Genomic DNA, 8981 nt, shown 5'->3' on the forward strand with positions numbered 1-8981 from the left:
AAGCTATAAAAGAATGGTTCGACCATAAATTACTCACTGGTAATATGGAGAAAACCAATTTCTTACCCTTTAGTTGCAATTCAAACAATTCCTACCCTTTTGACAATCTCCAAACCAAACATCAAACTTTACAATTCAAGCTGTTAACGAAGTGAAATATTTAGGTGTCTATTTGGATAGGTACCTGAAATGGGATACTCATATCAAGTATATCATCAAGAAACTTCAGACAATCCTATTCAGATTCAGATTTCTGAGGAAATACCTCCCCATTAAAGAATTAAAAATTCTTTATTATGCGATGGTTGAAGGTCATTTGAAATATGGCATTGTAGCCTGGGGAGCTGCTCTACGTACCCATCTCAACCCGTTAGAAATCCTGCAAAGGAAAATACTTAAAATTATGATGTTCAGAAACAATCGCTATTCCTCGGACGAACTATACAAGGAATGTCAAATAATGGACCTTTAGACAGCTTTATTTTTACAACGTACTCGTCAAAACGGCACAATTCCAACAAAAATCAAATATAACTTGAACATCACAGTTACTATACAAGAAATTACAAGAAAATACCGTATCCTATTATACTGAAAAAGTCAATTTCACAAAAAGCATTTTCATACACATCAATCAAATTCTACAATTTCATTCCTGATAAAATTAAAAACAGTAACCGCACTCCAATTTTCAAGAAGAATTTGAAATCGTTTATATTCGAAAAACAATGACAATATGTGATAAATATATTAGAATAAAAATAAATATATTAGAATATTATCCTAGTCACATTATATAAATTTTATACAAATCTTATTATTATTTTCACATTCTGTCAACATATATTGGTTTATGTCTTTGTTTTATTTCTTTTTATATTATTTGTCCAATTTGAATTTTTTTCCAAAAAATGTTCAGAAAAGCAGTTATTGCTCGAAATTTCGAAAATCGGTAAAGAGAAAAAATAATTGTTTTTTCATATACCAATTTTTAGCTCTCTAGTACAAATTTAGTGTTTTTACAGTTTTTCGAAAATTTGACATTTGCCGATTTCTCAAATTTAGCCAAACCTCAACAACAATAGTGCTTTATGCCTAACTTATCTTTCCAACGCATTTTCATTACCAATTGCAATTCTAAATACAATTTATTCCGTAAAAATTTAAAACACCAGAAAAAATTATGCCAAAAATGATGCAAAGTTGATACAGTTTTTAGAAATTATACTCATTGTTACGATAAACAGGCACCCTGTATTGAGTTTACACGAATCTTATTATAATTATCATTGTTTCATTTATATTTTCTGTCAACTTATACCGTCATGTCTTTTCAAATTATTTTTTTTTGTTTTTATGTTACATTTTATTTGTTTTGTAGCGTATTCTATAAATTATACCTACTCCTTGTTACACAGTAACGAAACAAGTGCAATAGCGCTTATCGTTCAAGTCTTTATTCCCACTCTATCATGTAGTTCATTTATTTATATTCTGTACTCTTACGGTGAATAAAGTTTTTTATTATTATTATTATTATTATTACGATTCTACCCATCCAGAACAACACAAAATAGCATCTTGTAATAGCATGATTCATAGATTAGTCAATGTTCCTCTTTCAATAGATATAATAAATAGCTTGCAGTAAACAACGGATTTAAAGCTGAATTAATAAACAAAATATTTTCCAAAAAAGTCTACGAAAAATTTTGGAGATTCTCCTACTGATAAGTCAGATAGTCAAAATCATAAAACTTTTATATGTTTTAGACAAACAACAGAAAAAGTGGCTTCATTTTAGAATGAAGATATTAAAATATTAAATTTTGGGAAAGTTAGTTGAAAATAATAAAAAAAAAACAGAAAACAGAAATATAGATCAAATTGTAGAACCTGTCCTGAGGTATATATTGGTCAAACTGGCAGAATATTCAGGAATCGCATCTAAGAACATACGTGCTATGTTAAGGAGAAAATAAGTTCAATATATCCAAATATTTTCTTAGGAATCAATATTGTATTGCTGATGAAAACTTGATATAATATGCTTTACGTGATCATAATTTGAGGATGTATCATAGGTATGGAAGTTGAGTGGATGCTTCAGGTAATCGAAGAAGTACCTAGTAGAAGTAGAAGTAGAAGTAGGTATCTCTCACTTATGATTACGTGGGGTATATGAAAATTAGAGTATACAATAGAATTAACTTTCACTCATGTCATTCACTACGAAAAAACTACAGGGACAGCGAAACAAGTCAGGATATATAAATTTCAAAATAACATTTGTGAAGGTATGCTTTATGAAATTACTATCGATCTTCCTCTAGTAATGGCCGAATCAATCAGAAAACTCAACTGAAACATTTTTTCTGTACCGAAGAAAAGGTTTATGTTAAAAGTATTACTGTCTGAATAAATTCAATAAAATGTTCAACAAAGAGATTTTGATGGTAGAATCTATCAATTTTGTTAGTCATTTTTGTTGTATTTCCCACCTCTATATTACTCATCTGAGAGTTTGGTTTTTTGTCACTTCAAAAATTCAACTGGTTTGGTATGAAGGTTTCTTTTGAAATTCCAGATAACATAGAATTCAGGTTTCGATGAGGAAATCACATCAGCATCTGTTATAAAAGTAAATATGGAAGTAATAATAATGGTCAGGGATGACCTCTAACATCTGGGACCAGCCGTACCCGTGAGGGAGAAGACTACTCTACCTCAAGTATCGACCGTGGTTATACAGGGCTTACCATCCGGTAGACCCAAAGCCGACTTCGTAATAGTGGTGGAGTCAGTAGCAAGGTGTTGGGGCTTATAACGAAGAACGGGCTATCGATGACAACCCTGGCAATGACAACGGATGCTTTGAGTGAACGCATGAGTTTTGGAAGCCCCTCTGCTAGTCGGTAGTTAGAACCTTCAGTAGACAGACACCTTTGAAACAAGTATAGAAAACAAGTCATACACTACAGAGCCTATTAGGAATTCCATAGGACAAAGTTGAGATTTCGGAAAATATGAATGATGCTGTTTGGAACCATTGGTTAGTAATGAATTTTTTTTTGATTGATTTGGACGTTACCTTATGAAGATCCATAATAATTTCAAAAACTACATCATCATTATATTCATAGTTATTGTTATTTACTTATTTCTACACTCTCATAGGCATCTAGATGACTCGCAGGGTATCCGGTAAATGCAATTCTTGGAATCGCAGTCCGCGTTTGGTGGTCTGGTTTTTGTGAGGCTGATACGGATAGTGTTCCCAGATCTGAAACAGGTCCTGATGTTTTACTTGGACCCAATCCTTCTTATCCTCTCCTATAATCCTCTGATATAGAGAAGTACAAGTACTGGTTGTGGTGGCTTCTCTTCCTTGTGGAGTTCTTGCTGTCTTCTAGCTGAAGCCTGTTCTACCATCACTCTGGAGTAAACATTCCGTTGAAGGTAATTTTTGATGATGCCTTGTTGTTTTTCGAGACCTTCCTTTGTATTACAGAGCCCGAAAGCACGGTCTAGTAGAGTCTTGATGATTCCTCTCTTAGTCGATTGATGGTGGTTGGATTTCTGGTTCAGATACTGTCCTGGGTGAGTGGGTGACATTTAGTGTCGGTCTTCTTCACCAATACGAAAGGCAATTCGTTGTGGACTTCCTTCTCCATTGTGTAAGTGATGAAAGGACTTACGTTGTTAATGCGCTTCAGGAAAGTGTTAAGTTCTGCATTCCCATGTAACCACCATCTAGATGCATGTTGTTGGTAACTTGTCTAACTAATCTTAATCAACCAAAGTCTATGAAATGGTTTTGTTGCAAAATATGATGGGCGACTGCTGATTTTTCAGGTCTTCCATATGTTAGGTGTTCAAAATGTTCCTAATATCTAATTTCAATAGATCTTTTCGTTTGTCCATGATATTTTGCATCGCAGTCCTTAATTCGATTTCGTTAATTCTAGACTTTTCCGAATTCTCGAAAATTCGAATAAAAAGTTATCATTCATTTCAGTTCCTCACGTAACACATCAGTCATGACAATAGTTTAAAATGATTTGAGATTGAATAGCTCTTAAAAAAACCTGAGATTTGATCATATGTGACGGGCATGTATAATAAAAAACTATTATTCCTCAGAGTTTTCTTGCCTAGCACATTGTCGCAACTTGTTTACATATTCATTCTGTCAAGCGACATGTTTATATTATTGGTCTGCAGATAAGCGTGATTTGTAGGTTTGCACCCCGATTCACCGCTTTAATTGATGCAATTCGTGCGCTCCCATCATCAATCAACTGCTAATAAAATATTTTCATTACTTGGTTTCACGGTAAACAACCACGTAATACAATATTACCATAATACATCAATTGTGACCTGATTTGGGAGTAATATCTGTTTCAGGTGTGTGAGGAAATGTTCATATTTACTCCACATAGGTAATAACACAATGTTTGTATGAACGAAAGTTACTTTTCTACCTGGAAAAGTTCAGTTGTATAACTATTGCGCCATTTCGTTCGAATGAAATATAGTTTAGTTTACTAATATAGTTTGCTTGGAAATAGGAGAAAGGAATACACCGATGTAATGAAAATTGAACGAATTCGAATATTTGGTAGATGAATATGCTTAATCACTGAATAAGTCTTTTGCCATGAGCCTAGAATTTTATAGGCTGCGTAACAAAACCTGACAGATCTTCTTCAATTCAGTATATAGCTTCCCCTTAGAGAGCCCACACACGAGCCACATTTTGCAGTAGGAGCGACCACACACCTGCAGTCGCGTCCCAGTGAATTCAAGCCGTCTTGTACTACACGTACACGGGCGTTCACAAAAGTCAAGACGGGCGTCTGCAGTCTGCTGCTGATTTCCGTCGAGATGTCATCACGGCATCCGCCGTACACTAACCATAAACTTGCAGTCGTTCCCAACCGCGTACACCGTCCTGTACTTTTTCTCATATTGGTCTCACAGCGCTCAATTTTTGATTTCAAAATTCTAATTGATTCATCAAAAGAACCAATGGACATTTGAAGTAATCGAAAAAATGTTTTTCGTCTTGCCGGAGTTTACCGGTTGTTGCTTGTACGTTATTTCATTGTGATTTCAGTTTTTTGCTTGATTGAATTGTTTCTTCAACTTATATTTTTAATTTCTTTACAAATTCTTTCAGGGATTTCGAATCAATTTATATCATATTGAACAATGGAAGTCCGAACTGATGAAATGCAAACAAAAGATAAAAATATCCTTCCTGTTGTCGGGCCACCAAAAGTGGATGTTGATGAAGTAGAGGGAATATCTCAAGTAAACTCTTGGATGAATGTATTAATTTTAGACAACTCAACTCACACTTTTATTATGTCAAAATTAATATCTTAACTACCTATAAACATATACAATGTGGACGAAAACAAATTAACAAATTATGAAAATGGTGGTTTTTCAACACCCTCTCTCATCGAAAAATTTGTTCAATCCCATCGTTTGTCGTAAAATATTCAATCTTGGCTTGAACAACGGTTTGGTAAGTGCATCTGCTACTGGATTACATTCCATATCCAAAAATTCTTCATATAGCTGTTTCAACCAAACCAGTTCACGGGGAGCTTCACTTGCAGCTACTATCTCACCTACCTCTCAGCTACCGAAGTTTGTCGTTGATTGAGCCAAGATATCGCACCTTCAGCATACATACAAATAACACCTGTTGTTGAACGTCCTGTTGTTTAATCTCCGCCATGGTCAGCATCACTAAAACTTCTCAGGCCATCCATACTGGTTGTTTTGTACGTTATACCGTAATCTGTTGTTCCTTTGACGTATCGAAGTATTCGTTTTACTTGGATACAATTATGATTGCTGGGATCTTCTAACGACCTGGAAACAACACTGATTGCATAAGCAATGTCTGGTCTTGTACCTGTCATTAGATACATAAGAGCCCCAACCGCCTCTCTGTATGGAAAAGTTGTATTCAAATCCCTTTCGTATTCGTTCTCTGATTGAATACAATCTTTAACAATCGGTGTTGAAACGGGGTGAGTGGCGGGGGATCACTGTCTCTCTCTTATGGGTGTTTGACAGTCCCCCGGTGCAGACCACACGGCACTCACCCAGTAAAATTATCGGTCAACCACCCTATCCCGCATCTGCGGGCAACAGGCGTTGGCCGATTTCAAGCTAGATGTGTGGGAGAGGTGTCTCGCAAGAGACCTCGGCGGTTACTCATCCAGCGCTGGAAAGGTAGCTTTCCTAACATGAGTGCCCCTTGGGGTAACGTAAGGGTATGCGGTGCAGACCACACGGCGTACACCCAAAAGTTGTTGATGAACCGCCCTATCCCGCACCTATACGGGTAATGGGCGCGACATCTTCGACATATGATGTGTGGTAGAGGATGCTCGTGTGAGTCCTCGACGGTTACTCATCAAACGTTGGAAAGGGAACTTTCCTAACATGAGTTCTAGGGGGGAGGTGAGTGCCCGCTCGCGGCTGGAGGCTAGTGAGCCTCATCTCCAACTGGCGTTGGCCTCTTAGGGGCAGCGGCTCCGCTAGCGGGTAAAGGGATACAGGGTTGCGGTAGTCCATTCATGGGTGCATTGCAGCCCCATTATGAGGCACTGGACGGCTTATGCTGTTCCGTGATCCTCGCCTGCTTCTGTACGGATCCAAGCGTTCGTGGTGTCGGGGCTTGCGGTCCTTCCGGCCTCTAGTATCCGAGTCTAGCCTTGGAGGGCACCAAGGCAGACGCGAGCACTCTCTGGCGAAAGAGGAGCTTAGTTAACTTGTACGAACGTTCGGTCGAACGCTGCCGATGGTCCTGTCTCTTGGTTAGCCACACTAAGTAGATGTAAGGAAGCAATTCCGGTTCGGTGAGCGGGAGGTAGCCCTGCGAAATCCTGTTGGTGTGGGGTGAGGGGCGGTACCCGCAAGGATTTCCCGAAAATCCACTCCTCCACACCCGATCGCATCCAACGCCAGGGTGCGTCTGGGGGGCCTAACCGGCCCCCCAGGCCCCCCGGTGCGGTCGTAACTATGACTCTCTTAATGGTACTTAATGGTACTTTTCTTGTATAAGCTGCTTGATTTAATTGAATGGAACCATCTTTTCTAGTTTTGATTTCTAATCCTAGGAAATAGAAAGCAGGTTTCACCGTCATATTGAAATGCAATTTCTGCAAGCTCTGCAAGAAATTATTCTTCAATGTATCATTAGTTGTTGCAATCAACCCATCATCAACGTATATGACCAAGATTATCATATCATTTCCATGTTTCTTTATGTATAAACACGGATCTGCATTACTTTGCTGGAAATCAAGTTTCTTCACAACATCATGGAATCGCTCATTCCAACAACTTGGTGCTTGCTTGAGTCAATATAAACTTTTCTGAAGTCGACATACTCGATTAGTACCATCCTCATATCCTTCAGGTTGCTTCATATAAACTTCTTCGTCAAGCTCGCCATAGAGAAATGCAGAAGTAATATCAAACTGGGTGAGAGTCATTTTTCTACTAGCAGCAATACTCAGAACAGCCCTTATCGTACTACCTTTTGCTACAGGGCTGAAGGTTTCATCGTAGTTTTCACCCTTCCTTTGTGAATAACCTTCGATAACCAATCTGGCCTTGAATTCATCTACAGAACCATCTACATTCAGCTTCCTTCTGTTAACCCATTCACATGGAATGGCTTTCCTACTAGGTGGCAGTTCTTCCAAAATCCAAGTTCGCTTTTCATTTAGGGATTCAATTTCATTTTCCATTGCTCGAATCAAATGATCTTTCTCAGGACAAGAGATGGACTCTTCGTAAGTGAGTGGCTCTTTAGGTTCGGTTATTTCACTTGCAACAATCATGGCATAATCATCGAAACGGGGTGGATTTCTGATTTAATGTCTATCTCTCAGCTGCCTTTTTATTACAATGACCTCATCTTCTAGAAATGGATCTTCTATCTCTTCAGTTTGAGAGCCGGAGATATCCGGTGTATTTTTAGCATCTGTGTCTACTGGTATGTCTTCTTCTGACGTATCATTTTTATCAGTAGAAGGTACTCTTGCCATAACAGAATTTGATGGTTTATCTTCGTGAAAAATTACATCAAAAGATCGTATTAGTCTCTTACTTTATTCACACCAGATACGATATCCATCATCATTCTCATATCCACTGAGTACTCCTTTTATAGCTTTTGAAGTAGAGGGAATATCTCAAGTAAACTCTTGAATGAATGTGTCAATTTTAGACAACTCAACTCACACTTTTATTATGTCAAAATTAATCTCTTAACTACCTATAAACATATACAATGTGGACGAAACAAATTAACAAATTATGAGAATGGTGGTTTTTCAACAGATGTACCTAAAGATCGTATCTTTCTACGTCTTCTCCTTCTCCTCAAAATAAGAAGTAGTAGTGCTTCTCCTAAATCCATATTGAATCTGGCACTTAACTCTGACACCACAAAATATAGATGTCAGTTGCCTCAACTGCAAGTGCAGTTTATATGACCGCAAGTGGACCACAAAAATGTGGTTGGGTCAACCGCGAAGTGTAGTTAACGTGGCCACAATGTTTTGGTTGCCTCAACTGCAAATATGTGGTCCGTGTACGGCCGGAATTAGTTTCAATTCTGTCTGTATCTGGCCCATTGTAATCCTCCCGAGAAGTCCTCCTAGGTCATCGTCCATCCTGTCCTTTCCAGGAAGGTGAACAGGTCACTAGGAGACATTTCCTTCATTTTGGAAGGTGCAGTGACATTAATGTCGTTGCGCGGCTTCTTCAACCTTCTTGGGGTTCCCTACGTGGAGGTGTACAAATGAGGGAGCTTTCCTGCAGACACAGCCGGTTCCTCGCCTTTATTCAAGGCGGAGCTCCTGGCGCCAGCCGCAGGAAGTGCCCTTGCTGTTGGAGGTGGAGTGATGGAGAAGAAGGGACACTTATAGTTGCTGCCACTC

This window comes from Leptinotarsa decemlineata, unplaced genomic scaffold, assembly GCF_025532065.1.
Source record: "Leptinotarsa decemlineata unplaced genomic scaffold, Ldec_3_MD MMD2_tig00004307_RagTag_RagTag, whole genome shotgun sequence".
In the NCBI taxonomy this organism is placed as follows: Eukaryota; Metazoa; Arthropoda; class Insecta; order Coleoptera; family Chrysomelidae; genus Leptinotarsa; species Leptinotarsa decemlineata.